Source organism: Pristiophorus japonicus, chromosome 16, assembly GCF_044704955.1.
Source record: "Pristiophorus japonicus isolate sPriJap1 chromosome 16, sPriJap1.hap1, whole genome shotgun sequence".
Taxonomy (NCBI): domain Eukaryota; kingdom Metazoa; phylum Chordata; class Chondrichthyes; family Pristiophoridae; genus Pristiophorus; species Pristiophorus japonicus.
Window position 1 is genome coordinate 10,052,260 of NC_091992.1, and position 20,716 is coordinate 10,072,975.

General features: G+C 46.5%; 1 protein-coding gene across 1 annotated transcript in view; it reads left to right on the forward strand.

Moving 5' to 3' along the window:
- Nucleotides 1-20,716, forward strand: part of rtn4rl1b (reticulon 4 receptor-like 1b) — a 68,520-nt gene that overhangs the window by 39,753 nt on the left and 8,051 nt on the right. The gene's annotated exons all lie outside the window — the stretch shown is intronic.

Sequence of the window (20,716 nt, forward strand, 5' to 3'; positions counted from 1 at the left end):
GTGACTGAATAGTTAATCCTGACATCACAAAAGTTGTTGGATATTCAATCCGTGTAATTTCAGCTCTGCGTTTAACGGTCATTAGCACTGTTTTGGTTTTATCCACATCGTATTATATATTACAAAAAGAATAACGGACGATAAGGAAGGAGTAAAAGGCTGTAATTTAATCGAGAGGTTCAGATATCTTCCATAAACCTGTCATCCAAGAACTCAGATTAAATTACAGCCTTATTACTTGCTCTCGATCATCAATAATTCTATATATACACACTCACACGCGTGCGCATTCAAGACACTCGCACACACACACACACACATGCACAGCCACTCACACGCACTGCACTCACACACACAGACACACTCACACACACACTCAGACATTCATTGACTCTTGCTGAGGTGCAGTGCGCAGGTCTTGACAACCTTCTATCTCCCTAAGTGGTTTGTTTTTTTCATGTGTGAAACCAGATCGAAAGTGGCGACTGCTTATTACATGGAAGGGTGGGTGGGGTGGGGTGGTTGTGCTGAGGGAGGACATCACAGCTGAACCTGACCCTACTCTCACATGACATCCACACATGGACGTTCAACAGGAGTCATTGGCTAACGATCAGGAATGGGAACCTTGGCTGATCTCTTGCCCAGGGTCCTCGGGAGCAATTATATCGCTCGCTACCCCTGTGCCAGTTAAGCGGACAAGCAATTGAACTCAAGACCTCCTGGACTGAATATTTCAGTCACTCACAGTGCAGGAGCCAAATTTGCCTCTAACAAAAAAATTTAATTAACTCAAATCTGTTTTGATTAAAGTCATAAAACCTCTTACAGATTTTACAATATTTTTTTTTTTATTCGTTCATGAGATGTGGGCGTCACTGGCTCGGCCAGCATTTATTGCCTATCCTTAATTTCCCTTGAGAAGATGGTGGTGAGCCACTTTCTTGAACCACTGCAGTCCGTGTGGTGAAGGCACTCTTGTGGGATCACTTAGCCTTGTCTATAGCGTGCTGCTTCCGCTTTTTCGCATGCATGTAGTCCTGTGTTGCAGCTTCCCCAGGCTGGCACCTCCTTTTTAGATACGCCTGGTGCTGCTCGTGGCATGCTCTTCTATACTCTTCATTGAACCAGGGTGATGGTAGAGTGAGGGATATGCCAGGCCATGAGGTTACATATTGTGGTGGAATACAATTCTGCCGCCACTGATGACCATAGCGCTTCATGGATGCTCAGTTTTGTTCTGTTCTGAATCTATCCCATTTAGCAAGGTGATCATGCCACACATGATGGATGGTATCCTCAATGATAAGACAGGACTTCGTCTCCACAATGACTGTGGTGGTCGCTGCTACCAATGCTGTCATGGACAGATTGATGAAGTCAAGTAGGTTTTTCCCTCATGTTGGATCTCTCACCACCTGCCGTAGGCCCAGTCTGGCAGCTATATCCTTCAGGACGTGGCCAGCTCGGTCAGTAGTGGTGCTACTGAGCCACTCTTGATGATGGACATTGAAATACCGCACCCAGAGTACGTTTTGTGCCCTTGCTACTAAGTGGTGCTCAACATGGAGTACTGATTCATTAACTGAGCGAGGGAGGTAGGTGGCAATCAGTAGGTTTCCTTGCCCATGCTTGACCTGAAGCCATGAGACTTCATGAGGTCCGGAGTCGATGTTGAGGACTCCCAAGGCCACTCCCTCAGAGATGGTGATGGAGGAGTCTGGGATATTGGCTGAAAGATATGATTGTCAGGCTGTTGCTTGACTAGTCTGCGGGACAGCTCTCCCAATTTTAGCACAAGTCCCTAGATGTTGGCGAGAAGGACTTTGCAGGGTCAACTGGGTTGGTATGCTATTGTCGTGTCCGTAGCCGATGCCGAGGTCGATGCCAGGTGGTCCATCTAGTTTTATTCTTCTTATTGTTTTCCCCGATATGCGTTGCCCTCTAATTTTTCCATCCCCGTGGCGGATTGCCTGACCTCCACTCGCTGCAGGCAGGGCCTCACCCCAACCTGGTGGACTCAGCGTCACAGACCACATGGGGTGTCAGCCGTGGTTCAGTGGGTCGCACTTTCACCTCAGAGTCAGAAGGTTGTGGGTTCATCCATGCCTTTGTTATCTCTAGACTTGACTATTCCAAGGCACTCCTGGCTGGCCTCCCACATTCTACCCTACGTAAACGTGAGGTGATCCAAAACTCGGCCGCCTCTGTCTTAACTTGCACCAAGTCCCGCTCACCCATCAACCCTGTGCTCGCTGACCTACATTGGCTCCCAGTTAAGCATCGCCTCGATTTCAAAGTTCTCATCCTTGTTTTCAAATCTCACCATGGTCTCACCCCTCCCTATCTGTGTAATTTCCTCCAGCCCTACAACACCACCCCCCCCCCCCCCGAGATGTCTGCATTCCTCTTGAGCATCCATGATTACAATCGTTCAACCGTTGATGCCCGTGCCTTCTGTTGCCTAGGCCCAAAGCTCTGGAATTCCCTACTGTAATGTATGCACCTGTGAGTACGCTCATAGGTTTGTAGAGCTGTTGACATCTTGACGTCCGGAAGAGGCGAGGGTCCCCAATGGAGTGCATTCTACGTAGGAGTCCTCCCACTATTTATTGGGAATTTGGCCTGGAGGGTGGTGCATGGAGCAGTCCCGTGCAATAAATTTTTAAGTCGGTTCACGTGCTCCCAGGCCGCCTGCAATTTCTGCAGTCTGGAAGAGTCCGTGTTCCATGTTTTTATGGAGTGTGCGAGGTTGCAGCCCCTGTTCCATTATTTAAAGGGGCTGCTCCTCAATTTCTGGTTGCACTTCAGTCCCACACTCCTGATCTTTGGGCACCCTGTGCGGAGGGGAGCGGGTAGGTCCGAGGGCCTCCTCGTAGGTCTGCTCCTGGGCACGGCCAAGGGGGCCATCAGCCGGTCCAGGCAGCGGGCGGTCGAGGGGGTCGTTCAGCCTGACTGCCTGCCTCTCTTCCGCGCCTACATCCGGGCCAGGGTGTCCTTAGAGATGGAGCACACGGTGTCAACCGGTACGCTCGCGGCCTTCCGCGAAACGTGGGCACCGGAGGGACTGGAGTGCATCGTCACCCCCGGCAACCAAATTTTAATTTGATTTTATTTGTTTTAAAGTTTAATTTGTTTTAATTGCCGGGTTCTTAGTGTCCCCCTCCCCTTTTATAGGGGTCACTTATAAAATATATGGTTTTAATGCCCCCCCAAAAAAATCAAGTAAAACACAAAAAAAACCCCAAAAAAACATTAGAAAAAGGGGCAGTTAAGTGTCTGGAATGTCCCCCAGATCAGGGGGCACTTGATCTAATGTCTATTTTGTTCCCCCCCCCCCAAAAGAGTTGTAGAGCTGTTGACAACTTGCCGTCCGGAGGAGGCAGGGGTCCCCGATGGAGTGCACTCTACGTGGGAGTCCTCCCTCTATTTATTGGGAATTTGGCCTGGAGGGTGGTGCATGGAGCAGTCCCGTGCAATAAATTTTTAAGTTGGTTCACGGGCTCCCAGGCCGCCTGCAATTTCTGCGGTCTGGAAGAGTCCGTGTTCCATGCTTTTATGGAATGTGCGAGGTTGCAGCCCCTATTCAATTACTTGAAGAGGCTGCTCCTTAAATTCTGGCTGCACTTCAGTCCCACACTCCTGATCTTTGGGCACCCTGTGCGGAGGGGAGCGGGTAGGTCCGAGAGCCTCCTCGTAGGACTGCTCCTAGGCACGGCCAAGGGTGCCATCAGCCGGTCCAGGCAGCGGGCGGTCGAGGGGGTCGTTCAGCCCGACTGCCTGCCTCTCTTCCGCGGTTACATCCGAGCAAGGGTGTCCCTGGAGATGGAGCACGCGGTGTCCACCGGTACGCTCGCGGCCTTCCGCGAGAGGTGGGCGCCGGAGGGACTGGAGTGTATTATCACCCCCGGCAACCAAATTTTAATTTGATTTTACATGTTTTAAAGTTTAATTTGTTTTAATTGCCGGGTTTTTAGTGTCCCCCTCCCCTTTTATAGGGGACACTTGTAAAATATATAATTTTAATGCCCCCAAAAAAATCACAAAAACAAAAAATATAAAAAAAGAGGGCAGTTAAAAGTGTCTGGAGTGTCCCCCAGATCGGGGGGGGGGGGGGGCACTTGATCTAATGTTTATTTTGTTCCCCCCAAAAGAGTTGTAGAGCTGTTGACATCTTGCCGTCCGGAGGAGGCGAGGTTCCCCAATGGAGCCCTCCCACTACTTATTGGGAATTTGGCCTGGAGGGTGGTGCATGGAGCAGTCCCGTGCAATAAATTTTTAAGTTGGTTCACGGGCTCCCAGGCCGCCTGCAATTTCTGCGGTCTGGAAGAGTCCGTGTTCCATGTTTTTATTGAATGTACGAGGTTGCAGCCCCTATTCCATTATTTAAAGGGGCTGCTCCTCAAATTCTGGTTGCACTTCAGTCCCACACTCCTGATCTTTGGACACCCTGTGCGGAGGGGAGTGGGCAGGTTGGAAGGCCTCCTCGTAGGACTGCTCCTGGGCACGGCCAAGGTGTCCATCAACCGGTCCAGGCAGCGGGCGGTCGTTCAGCCCGACTGCCTGCCTCTCTTCCACGGTTACATCCGAGCCTGATTGTCCCTGGAGATGGAACACGTAGTGTCCACCGGTACGCTCGTGGCCTTCCGTGAGAGTTGGCACCGGAGGGACTGGAGTGCATCATCACGTCCGGCAACCAAATTTTAATTTGATTGGTTTTTGTTCCAAAGTTTAATTCGTTAATTTGTCGGTTCTAGTGCCCCTCTAGTAGGGGCACTTGATTTATTTTTTTACAAACATAATTGTAGAGCTGTTGAGTTGGGAATGGCTTAGCCAGTCACGTGATGATCACAAGACTCAATAAAACCCCAGCCAGTTGGTTTCAGGGGATCCACGGTAAGGCAGGTGGTTGTGAGCCTGGTGGCTATACTGTAGTGTGTAGTGTGATTGTTAAACCTTTGATAATAAACCAACTAGTTCTTAATAGCAATGTGTTGCTATAAATTCTTAAGCAAAGAACCCATGAAGCAAATACATTACACCTGCCTAAATCTCTCTGCCTCTCTACCTCGCTTTCCTCCTTCAAGATGCTCCTTAAAAGCTAGCTCTTTGACCAAGCTGGTCACCTGCCCTAATTTCCCCTTATGTGGCTCGGTGTCAAATGTTTAGTTTCATGATACTCCTGTGAAGCGCCTTGGGATGTTTCACTACGTTAAAGGCGCTATATAAATACACGTTGCTGTTCAAGTCCCCCTCCAGAGACTTGAGCACAAAATCCAGGCTGACACTCCAAGTGGAGTGCTGGAATGTTGGGGTTACCGCCTTTCAGTTGAGATGTTAAATCTAAGCCCCATCTGGTCTCTCAGGTGGAAGTAAAATATCCCACTGCATTTTTCGAAGACGAACAAGGGAGTTCTCCCCCGGTGTCCTGGGCCAATATTCATCCTTAAATCGACATCAGTAAAACAAATTATCTGGTCATTATCACATTGCTGTTTGTGGGAGCTTACATTACAACAGTGACTACGCTTCATAAATTATTTCATTGGTTGTAAAGTGCTTTGAACATTCTGAGGTTGTGAAAGGCACTATATAAATGCAAGTCTTTTCTTTTCCGATGAGCTGGGTCTTGCCATCACTGGCTCCGTGGACTGGTAATGAATAGCTGATGGATCAGTGTGAGTCTAGCTGTTGGAGGGAAGAAAATGACTCTTAAAGTCTTGGAGAAGACATTGTCGTATTAAGGGCACGACATGTTCACCAGTAAATTGGGCTGCGTACTGCAACATGCTCCACATTTATCGCTCTCAGACGTGGACTCCTAACAAGTGTTTAACGAATAATTGTGAAGAATTACTCATACAGTTAATAGGATATGGTGTACTTCCATGTTACTAAATCCCCGTGGGCCGCTGCGGATGTGAACAGGGAACGTGGGCTTCATTGTGACTATTCTCTGCTAATTAGCCACCGTACGAATCTGCTGCACTGCCGCACTCTGGCCCCGCTGGTGACGAAACACCCACAGTCACACAGCCCACACCGTGCTGGCCTTGCACTGGTTATAAATCCCTGGCCAACTCCCTCTCCAGTAAGGCATTGGCTGAGATGCAAGAAAACCTCCGCACTCACCGAGACAAGAGAGCTCAGTGGAAGGAGCGCCCTTTCCCGCTGTGCCGCACACTCCCAGGTCAGATATTGTACAGTTGCCCAATTAAAAAAAGAACTTGCATTTATACAGCTCCTTTCACGACCCCAAGCCATGTGCAGCCAATTAAGTACTTTTGAAGTGCAATCACTGCTGTAATGTAGGATACGTGGCAGCCAATTTGCGCACGGCAAGCTCCCACAAACAGCAATGTGATCATGATCAGATAATAGGGCCGAAATTGCCCCTTCCCTTAAGGCCTGTTACAGCCAGAAATCGGCGGCCACGCTGCGGAGTGCAATAGCCGCCGATTTTTCATGGACTGGCTGCCATTTTGAAAATTCCACTCCTGTGGTATCCCGGCGGTGACCCACTCCCCCCACTACCGCTCCGCTGCTGCCAATCCATCCTAAGTGCGTCATCAGAGCACGCACCACTGATGTTGCGTCCCGATCAAGAAATTCCGCTGAGAAAGTCTTGCTGCCCCCCACTCGGTGCCACCGGCAACTTTTTCTGCCGGTGCACTGTGCTTGCAAAATGGCAGTGCGGCTGCCATTAAAGGGGAGGACCTACTGCCAAGGCCGCCATCTTTTTGTTTGTCGGCTGACTGCTGTGTCAAGCCGACAGTTATGCCCCCGGGTTCGACCAGGCTGCTAGGCCGCTTGCCTGGCCGAAACCCTCCCTGGTGGCCCAGTCGACCGAACCTAAAGAATTGCAGCGTCTCTCCCTTTTAAGTGAAGAGAAGAGACATGACGACATGGCAGCATGATGACGTCATCAGCGCTACGCTGATGAGTGACAGCAGCGGACACTCCACCCCCCCAACGTCCGCCCCTCTAGTGTGCGAACCTCCGCTCACCGCCGCACATCCGCCCCCATTATGACCGACTTGCGGTATGCGGAGGAAAAAAAAGCCAAAGAGCGGAATTTTGCTCAAGAGGCTACTGCATCCACCACGCTGGTTAAAAACTGAGACAGGGTAGGTGCGCCGTGTTTCCAGCGGTGGGCAATTTTGGCCCCAATCTGTTTTATTAGTGATATTGGTTGAGGGTGGGGAGTGGGTGAAATAACTGATACCAGTCCTTTGCCAGAAAATTTAAGCCAGTGCCCCCACTCCTAGTCAATTGTTTCTTTGGGGTAAAATTGCCCTGCTCGGGGCGGTACTTCCTGTACCCGGCGTGTTAGTCCCGCCCCGTCCGTTGAATTGGGCTTACCGCCCCTCAAAGGAAGTGGAGTGCAATCTCACGCACTCCACTTCCTGTAGGAGCGAGACCAGTGGTGCTAACAAGGCGTGGATACGCTGCTGAGGTGCTTCAATGCCCCTCCCCTTCGCTGAAAGGGGATGGCTGCGGCGCACTCTGCAAGTCTTCTGATGGCCTCCACTGGGCCACCAGGGCCACATGGTACCAGGGGCTGCAACCCGGCACCCAAAATGGCGTGCTGGGCTGCACGCTAGCAGCCCGGGCCACTTTAGGGAGCACATCCTCGAGCCCACCCGAGAATCGGCAAAACTTCAAAAGATGGCGGCGCGGGATGCTGGCGACCTCCGACCTCCACTTTACCTTCCACCCCGCAAGTGGATGTCAGCCAGCTTCGCGGGCCGCCGGGCAATATCCCCCGCAGGATGAAAAGGGGTTATTGGCACGCGGCGCAACGGGATTGCCGCGCACGGCGATGATGTCATCCCCGCTCCCGGCAAAAATTATTTTGCGCCCTGTTGGCACCCCTGGAGGCGCAAACAGGTGTCGCAAGAAGGGGCAATTTTGGCCCCTTTAGAACTGAGAGGTTATAACTATCAGGAATATTTGAACAGGCTGAGGCTCTTTTCTCTAGAAGAGGACTGAGGGGTGACTTCATGGACATGTTTGAAATTAAAAAGGGGTTCGATAGGGTAGGCATAAAGAGGAGGTTTCCACTTGTAGGGGAGTCCAAAACTAGGGGCCATAAATATAAGAGTCATTAAATCCAATCGGGAATTCAGGAGAAACTTCTTTACCCAGAGAGTGGTGAGAATGTGGAACTCGCTACCACAGGGAACAGTTGAGGCGAATAGTATTGATGCATTTAAGGGAAAGATGGATAAACACACGAGGGAGAAAGGAATAGAAGGTAGTGCTGAAGGGTGAGATGAAGAGGGGTGGGAGGAGACTCATGAGGAGTATAAACACCGCACAGATCCCTTGGGCCGAATGACCTGTTTCTGAGCTACTGGGGGTGCCGTTAAAAGAAAATGTTAAGAAAAATTAAAGCCCAATTGGTGATTGTGGAATTTGTGTTATGTGAAAAATGGCTACTTAGCCTGCTGTTAAATAATAAAGATTGAGAAATAGTAAAGAAAACCATTTTAGGCAAAAGCATCTCTTATGTTAGGTTCCATTTTAGGTTGTGCAGTTAAATCTTAGAATTAAAGACTGCACAATCAACTAACGGTACAGTATCTGTACAAGAGGCCAGGCTGACACATGTTTACATTTAGATTCGCTTCATCACTTTAAGCTGGAGACTGAATATCGTTGTTTTTGTGGCGTGACCCCTTTTGTCTGATGCTGACCCTGAAACACTGATGTTTTTTTCTGTACATCTCGAGACCATAAGGTGTCAGAATGGAGATTGAGAGCGGGTAATGGGGTTACGGAATCCAGATGCCTCTCGGATTAATGCAGTCAGAAACCGTATAAGTGATGTAAAAATCATAGCCGTAGGTCAGGAGATAAAGAAGGAAGGCATCGGGAGGGTCGAGCTGTATCTTTTGCGGCAAAGGGTTCTCTGTAACCTCGGGTGTTGGTCGTGAGTATGTGTAGTGTTTAATCATTAATAAATCTTCAAGCTTCTGACTGCGTGATGAATCCATCCTCGGCTTATAGGCACAGGACTGCAGCGTCTTGTCTACATTATTACAGGACGTACATTCCCATCACTACAAGGCAACAGTCACTGTAATTTGGTGTATGCAAAGGAACCCAAGATGTTTGAGAGATGCGATTAGACCCACACAGTCGGCTCCTATTTATCCCTCAACCAACATCACTAAAACAGATTATCTAGGTCAGTATCACGTTGCTGTCTGTGGGAGCTTGCTGTGTGCAAATTGGCTGCCGCATTTCCTACATTACAACAGTGACTACACTTCAAAAAGTACTTCATTGGCTATAAACCGCTTTGGGACGTCCCGAGGTCGCGAAAGACGCTATATAAATGCAAGTCTTTCTCTTAATGTTAGATAGTCACCAATAAATCCAATAGGGAATTCAAGAGAGGCTTCTTTAACCAGAGAGTAGTGAGAATGTGGAATTCACTACCACAGATTGAGGCAAGTGGCATAGGTGTATGTAAGGGAAAGCTAGACAAGTGCATGAGGGAGAAAGGAAAAGAAGGTTATGTTGATAGGGCGAGATGAAGTAGGGTGCGAGGAGGCTCGTGTGGAGGCCTGTACTAATGGAAACGTGAGTTCTGATCCCACCACGGCAGCTGGGGAATTTAAATTCAGTTAATTAAATAAATCTGGAATAAAATACTCGCATCAGCAATGAAACTACCAGATTGTTGTTAAAAACTCATCTGGTTCATGAATATCCTTTAGGGAAGGAAATCTGCCGCCCTTATCCTGTCTGGCCTACATGTGACACCAGACCCACAGCAATGTGGATGACTCTTAACTGCCCTTTGTGGTTCAAGGCGGCGGCTCACCACCACCTTCTCAAAGGCAATTAGGGATGGGCAATAAATGTGGCCATGCCAGTGACACCCACATCCCAGGAACGATTAAAAGATAAACCCCAGCATAGACGAGTTGAGCCAAATGGCCTGTTTCTGTGCTGTCGGGGGTGCCATCTTTTGGATGAGACGTTAAACCGAGGCCCCATCTGCCTGTTCAAGTGGTGCAGGTGGATGTTAAAAGATCCCACGGTGCAATTGAAAGGAAAATGGGGAGGTGTCATGACTAACATTAATCACCGCCCCCAAAAATTAAAGGCCAATTGCTGATTGTGGAATTTGTGTTGTGTGCAAAATGGCTGCCGCCTTTGCCTGCTGTTAAGAGATCTAGATGCAAGTTTGTTCATTCTTTTCTTTTTTTTTCTCCTCTTGATTCAAAGTTACTGCATTCAAGATATCCGGGATTTAATTTGAGCTCAGCTTCCACTTTGCTGTGTGATTTATATTGCGTGTTATTGAATAATTTTTTCTAAAATTACAGGGCGTAAGGGACTTTGAATCATCAGGAGTGTAAATGCAAGTGTGGAAATATGGTGCCGGTCGTTCAGCATCTGTGTAGAGAAAAGACAGGTTACAGCATTTTGTGCGTGTCTACTCGATCAATTCTCATGAAGAGTACCGACTGAAAAGTCATAACCTGTCATTTTTCTTTTCAGACTGACCTGCTATGTATTCCAAGTGGTTTCTATTTTTATTTCATAGTCCAGCAATTCTCTTTTTATGTTATTAAACATACACATATATTTTTCCCCAGTTCAAAACACTTAATCGATTTTAAACAATGCATATTGTTTATATATTCTTACATATTTTAAACCTGAAATTCTGCAAGAGGATAAAAAAAAACGCAAAAATGTCTCTTTAATAATTCAAGACAATGTTTGCTGCACAAGGTGCATGGAACTGAAGGTAGCAGCCTCATGCACACTGACAATCAGCAATATCTTTGCAGTTACTCCAATCTGCCTTTCACAAGGCTCTTGTCTACAATCCCTGTCTTCTCTCCTGCCCCCGCCAATCATTCTCCATAAGCCTGGGACTTGAACAACACCTTGAATTTATATCGCATCTTTAACATAGTATCCAAGGCACTTCACAGGAGTGTTATCAAACAAAAATTTGACACCGAACCAAAGGAGACATTAGGACAGGTGACCAAAAGCTTGGTCAAAAATGTAGGTTTTAAGGAGGGTCTTAAAGGAGGAGAGTTTAGGGAGGGAATTCCAGAGCTTAGGGCCCAGACCAGCAGCCATTCAATGCACTACCATTGCAATACCTCTCCCACACAGACTACAACCACTCAATGCCCCCCAAACAATGCCCCATGATAACAATACCTCCCACACAGGCTCCAATCCCTAGACTGCAGCCGAGATGGCAGAATTGAGGCATCCATCACCCCCCCCCGCCCCCACCCCCACTTTGTTCCTGTGTCTTTTCAATGGTAACCGTTTCAGTTGCAAAGGCTTCCGTTGAAATTTTTACAATCGCCGGAGAATGTCAGCAGAATTATGTCACCTGTCCTGCCCCTACAATGTTTAGGTTTGGCACCCCCCAGACAGTTCTCATCACTGCTGCTCTGGAGTTGGTTGCTGCGGAGCCTTGTGCAGGGACCGTGGGAGATACAGCCTCCTTCCGTCCCCTGAGTGAGACTGACTTGGTGCCAGCTCAGGCTGAGCTTGGGCCCACAGCGCACTGGATTGGGACCATCCCAAGGATCCTTACAGGCGCTAGATGCAACAGGCTTCGATCCTGTCGGTCTGGGTCAGATTTGAACCCCGGTCCCAAACAGTGAAAGCCCTGGCTCACCACAGCAGCCACACTCTATTTAGTGCAGCATCGATTTGGTCATAAAAGGAAAAAAAAGACTTGCATTTCTATAGCGCCTTCCATGACCTCCGGACGTCTCAAATTGCTCTACAGCCAATGAAGTTCTTTTTGAAGTATAGTCACTGTTGTGTTGCAGGAAATGCAGCAGTCAGTTTATGCACAGCAAGCTCCCACAAAGAGCAATGTGATAATGACCAGATAAACTGTTTTAGCGATGTTGATTGAGGGATAAATATTGGCCAGGGCACCAGGGATAACTCCACTGCTCTTCTTTGAAATAGTGCCATGAGATCTTTTACATCCACCTGAGAGAACAGCCGGGGTCTCAGTTTAATGTCTCATCTGAAAGTAGGCACTTGACAGTGCAGCACTCCCTCAGCATTGCACTGGGAGTGTCAGCCTAGATTAATGCGCTCAAATCCCTGGAGTGGGACTTGAACCCACAACCTTCTGACTCAGAGGCGAGGGTGCTACCCACTGAGCCACAGCTGACAGAATTCAGGAATTCATCCTGTAGATTAAAACCTATTTTTATTTTAGGATATCGGCCCCACACCCCCCATTGTCTTCCCCATAGGCAGCACAGTCAAGACCAGGAGCACGGCTGAATGGTCGCTCTGAGGCTCCCTAATGTTACAGTGTGGCCACTCCATTGTCTCATCTCATTCCCTCCCTCGAGCACTCCCAAGACTATCTTCATCCTAGCTGTAGTGCTGCATTTTTCTTTAAATTTGATTCTTTGAGCATTTAAATAAACAACTTACCATTCCTTCTTAGTTCACTTCCCTCCCCCCTCCACCCACAACCCCACCTCCACCAGGTGCACTGCATCTCCAGGTAGGAGTCCAGCTATGTGACAGCTATGCTGGCATGCGCAAGAGCAGTGCTGTTAAGATTCAGCCTATTTTATTCTCTCCTCTTCCCACCCTGCCTCTCTCCTCAGGCTGATGTGCTTGAATTAATGACACAGCACAAACACACAGGTGTGAACCTCCCCCCTCCGACCTCCCCCCTCCCCCCGCCCCCCACCCGCTTCTATCCCCACGCTCGGTGCCACAACCCGCTGCTATGCCAGTGCATATATTTTTAAGCACTTCCCCTTAGACAGGTAATTTGAGAAAATTCAGGCTCCAACCTCAGCTTATCCGGCCTATCTAAACCCGCAGCCTCCTGCACTCACACGGGCTGTGTCTACGGCTTCAAACTAGACAAATTTTTAAAAACACAACTAAAAGACTTTGCAGGCGCAAAGGCTGATTTACCAGAGCATAAGATCATAAGAATTAGGAACAGGAGTAGGCAATCTAGCCCCTCAAGCCTGCTCCGCCACTCAACAAGATCATGGCTGATCTGGCCGTGGACTCAGCTCCACTTACCTACCCGCTCCCCGTAACCCTTAATTCCCTTATTGGTTAAAAATCTATCTATCTGTGATTTGAATACATTCAGTGAGCTAGCCTCAACTGCTTCCCTGGGCAGAGAATTCCACAGATTCACAACCCTCTGGCAGAAGAAATTCCTTCTCAACTCAGTTTTAAATTGGCTGCCCCATATTTTGAGGCTGTGCCCCCTAGTTCTAGTCTCCCCGACCAGTGGAAACAACCTCTCTGCCTCTATCTTGTCTATCCCTTTTATTATTTTAAATGTTTTTATAAGATCACCCCTCATTCTTCTGAACTCCAACGAGTAACGACCCAATCTACTCAATCTATCATCATAAGGTAACCCCTTCATCTCCAGAATCAGCCTAGTGAATCGTCTCTGTACCCCCTCCAAAGCTAGTATATACTTCCTTAAGTAAGGTGACCAAAACTGCATGCAGTACTCCAGATGCAGCCTCACCAATACCCTATACAGTTGCAGCAGGACCTCCCTGCTTTTGTACTCCATCCCTCTCGCAATGAAGGCCAACATTCCATTCACCTTCCTGATTACCTGCTGCACCTGCAAACTAACTTTTTGGGATTTTTTCAAAAAGAGTTTCATGCACAAGGACCCCCAGGTCCCTCTGTACCGCAGCATGTTGTAATTTCTCCCCATTCAAATAATATTCCCTTTTACTGTTTTTGTTTCCAAGGTGGATGACCTCATATTTTCCAATATTGTATTCCATCTGCCAAACCTTAGCCCATTCGCTTAACCTATCTAAATCTCTTTGCAGCCTCTCTGTGTCCTCTACACAACCTGCTTTCCCACTAATCTTTGTGTCATCTGCAAATGTTGTTACACTACACTCTGTCCCCTCTTCCAGGTCATCTATATATATTGTAAACAGTTGTGGTCCCAGCACCGATCACTGTGGCACACCACTAACCACCGATTTCCAACACGAAAAGGACCCATTTATCCCGACTCTCTGCTTTCTATTAGCCAGCCAATTCTCTATCCATGCTAATACATTTCCTCTGACTCCGCGTACCTTTATCTTCTGCAGTAATCTTTTGTGTGGCACCTTATCGAATGCCTTTTGGAAATCCAAATACACCACGTCCATCGGTACACCTCTATCCACCATGCTCGTTATATCCAGTAAATTAGTTAAACATGATTTCCCCTTTATGAATCCATGTTGCGTCTGCTTGATTGCACTATTCCTATCTAGATGTCCCGCTATTTTTTCCTCAATGATAGCTTCAAGCATTTTCCCCACTACAGATGTTAAACTAACCGGCCTATAGTTACCTGCCTTTTGTCTGCCCCCTTTTTAAACAGAGGCGTTACATTAGCTGCTTTCCAATCCGATGGTACCTCCCCAGAGTCCAGAGAATTTTGGTAGATTATAACGAATGCATCTGCTATAACTTCCGCCATCTCTTTTAATACCCTGGGATTCATTTCATCAGGACCAGGGGACTTGTCTACCTTGAGATCCATTAGCCTGTCCAGCACTAGCCCCTAGTGATAGTGACTGTCTCAAGGTCCTCCCTTCCCACATTCCCATGACCAGCAATTGTTGGCATGGTTTTTGTGTCTTCCACTGTGAAGACCAAAGCAAAATAATTGTTTAAGGTCTCAGCCATTTCCACATTTCCCATTATTAAATCTCCCTTCTCATCTTCTAAGGGACCAACATTTACTTTAGTCACTCTTTTCCGTTTTATATATCGGTAAAAGCTTTTACTATCTGTTTTTATGTTTTGCAAAAGTTTACTTTCGTAATCTATCTTTTCTTTCTTTATTGCTTTCTTAGTCATTCTTTGCTGTCGTTTAAAATTTTCCCAATCTTCTTGTTTCCCACTAACCTTGGCCACTTTATACACATTGGTTTTTAATTTGATATTCTCCTTTATTTCCTTGGTTATCCACGGCTGGTTATCCCTTCTCTTACCGCCCTTCTTTTTCACTGGAATATATTTTTGTTGAGCACTATGAAAGAGCTCCTTAAAAGTCCTCCACTGTTCCTCAATTGTGCCACCGTTTAGTCTGTGTTCCCAGTCTACTTTAGCCAACTCTGCCCTCATCCCACTGTAGTCCCCTTTGTTTAAGCATAGTACGCTCGTTTGAGACACTACTTTCTCACCCTCAATCTGTATTACAAATTCAACCATACTGTGATCACTCATTCTGAGAGGATCTTTTACAAGGAGATCGTTTATTATTCCTGTCCGAATATGAAGAGGACAGCTCGGTACTGAGTGTGCACAAGCCAGACACCTCTAGCGCTCAATAACTGTTGGAAAAGGAATTCAATATTTCATAACAGTATTCCCTCCACACGGGTTCTGTAGCTCAAGCATCATCAGTTGTTCTACTGAGGTGTACAAGACCCAGAAGGCCTCTGGATTGACCCTCACTCTGTGCTGGATTAGCCGGGTGTCAGTCGGGGCGCTTCAACTGACTTGGCTGCACTGGCCTAGGGAGTGGAATCAACCAATCAGGGTTCCCACTCCCCACTGCGGTCCAATCACTGTGAGCCGGAAAGTGGGCGTGTCAATGTGCGATGAAGACAGGATTAACCTTGACTTTGATAGCTCCTCCACGGCTGAAAAGGAAACGAAGGGCTTTTGCATTTATACAATGCTGTTCACCTCAGGACGTCCCAAAGCGCTTTACAGACAAATTAAGTACTTTTTGAAATGTAATCACTGTTGTAATGAAGTAAACACAGCAGCCAATTTACGCACAGCTAGCTCCAACAAACAGCAATGTGATAATGACCAGCTAATCTGTTTTAATGCTGCTGGTTGAGGGATAAATATTTGGCAGAAAACTCCCCAAGCTCTTCTTCAAAATAGCACCACAAGATTTTTTACATCCACCTGGGAGAGCAGACAGAGCTTCAGTTTAACATCTCATCCGAAAGACAGAATTTCCAACAGTGCAGCACTCTCTCTGTACTGCAATGAAGTGTCAGCCTGGATTATGTAGACAAGTCTCCAGAATGGGACTTGAACCCCCCAACCTTCTGACTCAGGAAGCGAGTGTGCTACCCACTGAGCCATGGCTGACACTTAAGCCACTGACGTAAATTGTCTAGGTTCGGTTATGTAAGGCAGCTTGTCTGGACAAAATGTACGTCATGGAGGAAAACTTTGCCAATGGCCGACCCTTACTAGTAGTCGCAGGCCAGCCTGCAGAGGGCGCAATCCTAGAATGAAGGATAAAAGCCAAAGTGAAACAGTGGCAAGGGGAATAATAACAAATACTTTTGTCACCATTTTAATTTATCCTTGCTGCAATATGATCAGGAGCATATCGGGTTGACTCACCTCTCTGTCAAAGTATGGCTGACCTTGGGAACTGAGAAGAGCATAGCAGATGCTGTTTCCTTTTTTCACAGAATGTGTCGCTGGCAAGGCCAGCATTTATTACCCATCCCTAATTGACCTTGAGCCACCTTCTTGAACTGCTGCAGTCCTTGTGGCAAAGGTACTCCCACAGCGCGGACTTTGACGTAGTGGTTTTGGTACATATGAGTGGCTTGCTAAGCCATTTCAGAGGGCAGTTAAGAGTCAACCACATTGCTGTGGGTCTGGAGACACATATGGGCCAGACCCGGTAAGGGCGGCAGATTTCCTTCTCTAAAGGACATTAGTGAACCAGTTTCATGGTCATCATTAATGATACTAGCTTTTTAGTTCCAAATTTATTTAATTAACTGAATTTAAATTCTGTAGCTCCCATGGTGGGATTTGAACTTGCGTCTAACATAAAAACACAAGAACATACGAAATAGGAACAGGAGCAGGCCATACAGCTCCTTGTGCTTGCTCTGCCATTCAATAAGATCATGGCTGATCTGATCTTGGCCTCAACTCCACTTTCCTGTCTGTTCCTCATAACCTTTGACTCCCCTATAGTTCAAGAATCTGTCTAACGCCACCTTAAATATATTCAATGACCTAGTCTCCACAGCTCTCTGTGGTAGGGAATTCCAAAGATTCACGACCCGCTGAGAAGAAATTCATCCTCTGTCTTAAATGGTCGACTCCTTAATCTGAAACTATGCTCCCTAATTTCTAGAATACCCAAGGGGAAACATCCTTTCAGCATCTATCCTGTCAAGACCCCTCAGAATCTTATATGTTTCAATAAGATCACCTCTCATTCTTCTAAACTCCAATGAGTACAGGCCCAACCTGCTCAACCTTTCCTCATAAGACAACCCTTTCATCCCAGGAATCAACCTCGTGAACCTTCTCTGAACTGCCTCCAATGCAAATATATCCCTCCTTAAATACAGAGACCAAAACTGTACACAGTACTCCCCAGGTGTGGTCTCACCAACGCCCTGTACAGTTGTAGCAGGACTTTCCTACTTTATACTCCATCTCCTTTGCAATAAGGGGATGGGAGTATAAAAGTGTCACTGGATTATTAGTCGAGTAACCTAACCAATAGCGATTTGAACTTGTGTCTTTAGATTGCTAGTCCAGTAACCTAACCACTATGCTACCGTACCCCTGATACACAAGAATGTATTTTTCTTCATAGGAAACATAGGAAAATAACAAGATTGAAAAGTGTAGGAATGGAAGACGATGCAAACATAAGAACATGAGAGTTATGAACAGGAGTAGGCCATCTAGCCCTTCGAGCCTGCTCCGCCATTCAACAAGATCATGGCTGATCTGGCCGTGGACTCAGCTCCACTTACCCGTCCGCTCCCCATAACCCTTAATTCCCTTATTGGTTAAAAATCTATCTATCTGTGATTTGAATACATTCAATAAGCTAGCCTCAACTGCTTCCTTGGGCAGAGAATTCCACAGATTCACAACCCTCTGGGAAAAGAAATTCCTTCTCAACTCGGTTTTAAATTGGCTCCCCCGTATTTTGAGGCTGTGCCCCCTAGTTCTAGTCTCCCCGACCAGTGGAAACAACCTCTCTGATCTTGTTGAATGGCAGAGCAGGCTCGAGGGGCTAGATGGCCTACTCCTGTTCATAACTCTCATGTTCTTATGTTTGCATCGTCTTCCATTCCTACACTTTTCAATCTTGTCATTTTCCTATGTTTCCTATGAAGAAAAAGACATTCTTGTGTATCAGGGGTACGGTAGCATAGTGGTTAGGTTACTGGACTAGTAATCTAAAGACACAAGTTCAAATCGCTATTGGTTAGGTTACTCAACTAATAATCCAGTGACACTTTTATACTCCATCCCCTTATTGCAAAGGAGATGGAGTATAAAGTAGGAAAGTCCTGCTACAACTGTACAGGGCGTTGGTCTTGTCTATCCCTTTCATTATTTTAAATGTTTCCATAAGATCACCCCTCATCCGTCTGAACTCCAACGAGTAAAGACCCAGTCTACTCAATCTATCATCATAAGGTAACCCCCTCATCTCCGGAATCAGCCTAGTGAATGGTCTCTGTACCCCCTCCAAAGCTAGTATATCCTTCCTTAAGAAAGGTGACCAAAACTGCACGCAATACTCCAGGTGCAGCCTCACCAATACCCTATACAGTTGCAGCAGGACCTCCCTGCTTTTGTACTCCATCCCTCTCGCAATGAAGGCCAACATTCCATTCACCTTCCTGATTACCTGCTGCACCTGCAAACTAACTTTTTGGGATTCATACACAAAAAAAAAGAAAAACACAAAAAAAAACAAAAAAAGGAAAAAAAGGGCCTTGTAAATGTCTGGTGTGTCACCCAGGTCGGGTGGCACGGTTTAATGTTTTATGTTTTGCAGGTAGACTCTAAAAGAGTTTCATACACAAGGACCCCCAGGTCCCTCTCCTAAAAGAGTTTCATACACAAGGACCCCCAGGTCCCTCTGCACCGCAGCATGTTGTAATTTCTCCCCATTCAAATAATATTCCTTTTTACTGTTTTTTTCCAAGGTGGATGACCTCACATTTTCCAACATTGTATTCCATCTGCCAAACCTTAGCCCAGTCGCTTAACCTATCTAAATCTCTTTGCAGCCTTTCTGTGTCCTCTACACAACCCGCTTTCCCACTCATCTTTGTGTCATCTGCAAATTTTGTTACACTACACTCTGTCCCCTCTTCCAGGTCATCTATGTATATTGTAAACAGTTGTGGTCCCAGCACCGATCACTGTGGCACACCACTAACCACCGATTTCCAACCCGAAAAGGACCCATTTATCCCGACTCTATGCTTTCTGTTAGCTAGCCAATTCTCTATCCATGCTAATACATTTCCTCTGACTCTGCATACCTTTATCTTCTGCAGTAACCTTTTGTGTGGCACCTTATCGAATGCCTTTTGGAAATCTAAATACACCACATCCATCGGTACACCTCTATCCACCATGCTCGTTATATCCTCAAAGAATTCCAGTAAATTAGTTAAACATGATTTCCCCTTCATGAATCCATGTTGCGTCTGCTTGATTGCACTATTCCTATCTAGATGTCCCACTATTTCTTCCTTAATGATAGCTTCAAGCATTTTCCTCACTACAGATGTTAAACTAACCAGCCTATAGTTACCTGCCTTTTGTCTGCCCCCTTTTTAAAACAGAGGCTTTACATTAGCTGCTTTCCAATCCGCTGGTACCTCTCCAGAGTCCAGAGAATTTTGGTAGATTATAACGAATGCATCTGCTATAACTTCCGCCATCTCTTTTAATATCCTAGGATGCATTTCATCAGGACCAGGGGACTTGTCTACCTTGAGTCCCATTAGCCTGTCCAGCACTACTTCCCTAGTGATAGTGATTATCTCAAGGTCCTCCCTTCCCACATTCCCGTGACCAGCAATTTTTGGCATGGTTTTTGTGTCTTCCACTGTGAAGACCAAAGCAAAATAATCGTTTAAGGTCTCAGCCATTTCCACATTTCCCATTATTAAATCCCCCTTCTCATCTTCTAAGGGACCAACATTTACTTTAGTCACTCTTTTCCATTTTATATATCGGTAAAAGCTTTTACTATCTGTTTTTATGTTTTGCGCAAGTTTACTTTCGTAATCTATCTTTCCTTTCTTTCTTTCCTTTCTTTATTGCTTTCTAGTCATTCTTTGCTGTTGTTTAAAATTTTCCCAATCTGCTAGTTTCCCACTAACCTTGGCCACCTTATACGCATTGGTTTTTAATTTGATACTCTCCTTTATTTCCTTGGTTATCCACGGCTGGTTATCCCTTCTCTTTCACTGGAATATATTTTTGTTGAGCACTATGAAAGAGCTCCTTTAAAGTCCTCCACTGTTCCTCAATTGTGTCACCGTTTAGTCTGTGTTTCCAACTCTGCCCTCATCCCACTGTAGTCCCCTTTGCTTAAGCATAGTACGCTCATTTGAGACACTACTTCCTCACCCTCAATCTGTATTACAAATTCAACCATACTGTGATCACTCATTCCTAGAGAATCTTTTACTAGGAAATAGTTTATTATCCCTGTCTCATGAAGTAATGCATACAGAGGCTGGGCTTTAGATTCTGAAGGCTGTGGGAGGTAGGGTCCTCAATAGCTTTTAAAGTTCTAGAAAAGAATAAGTTGGAGTAGAAAATGGTGAGAGAGAGAGGAAGAGATTGACAAACAAGGAAGGTTGCAGTGGGGCGAGAGAGGCAAGAGGTAAGAAAGATCAGGGATTAAGATGATCAGGTTTTG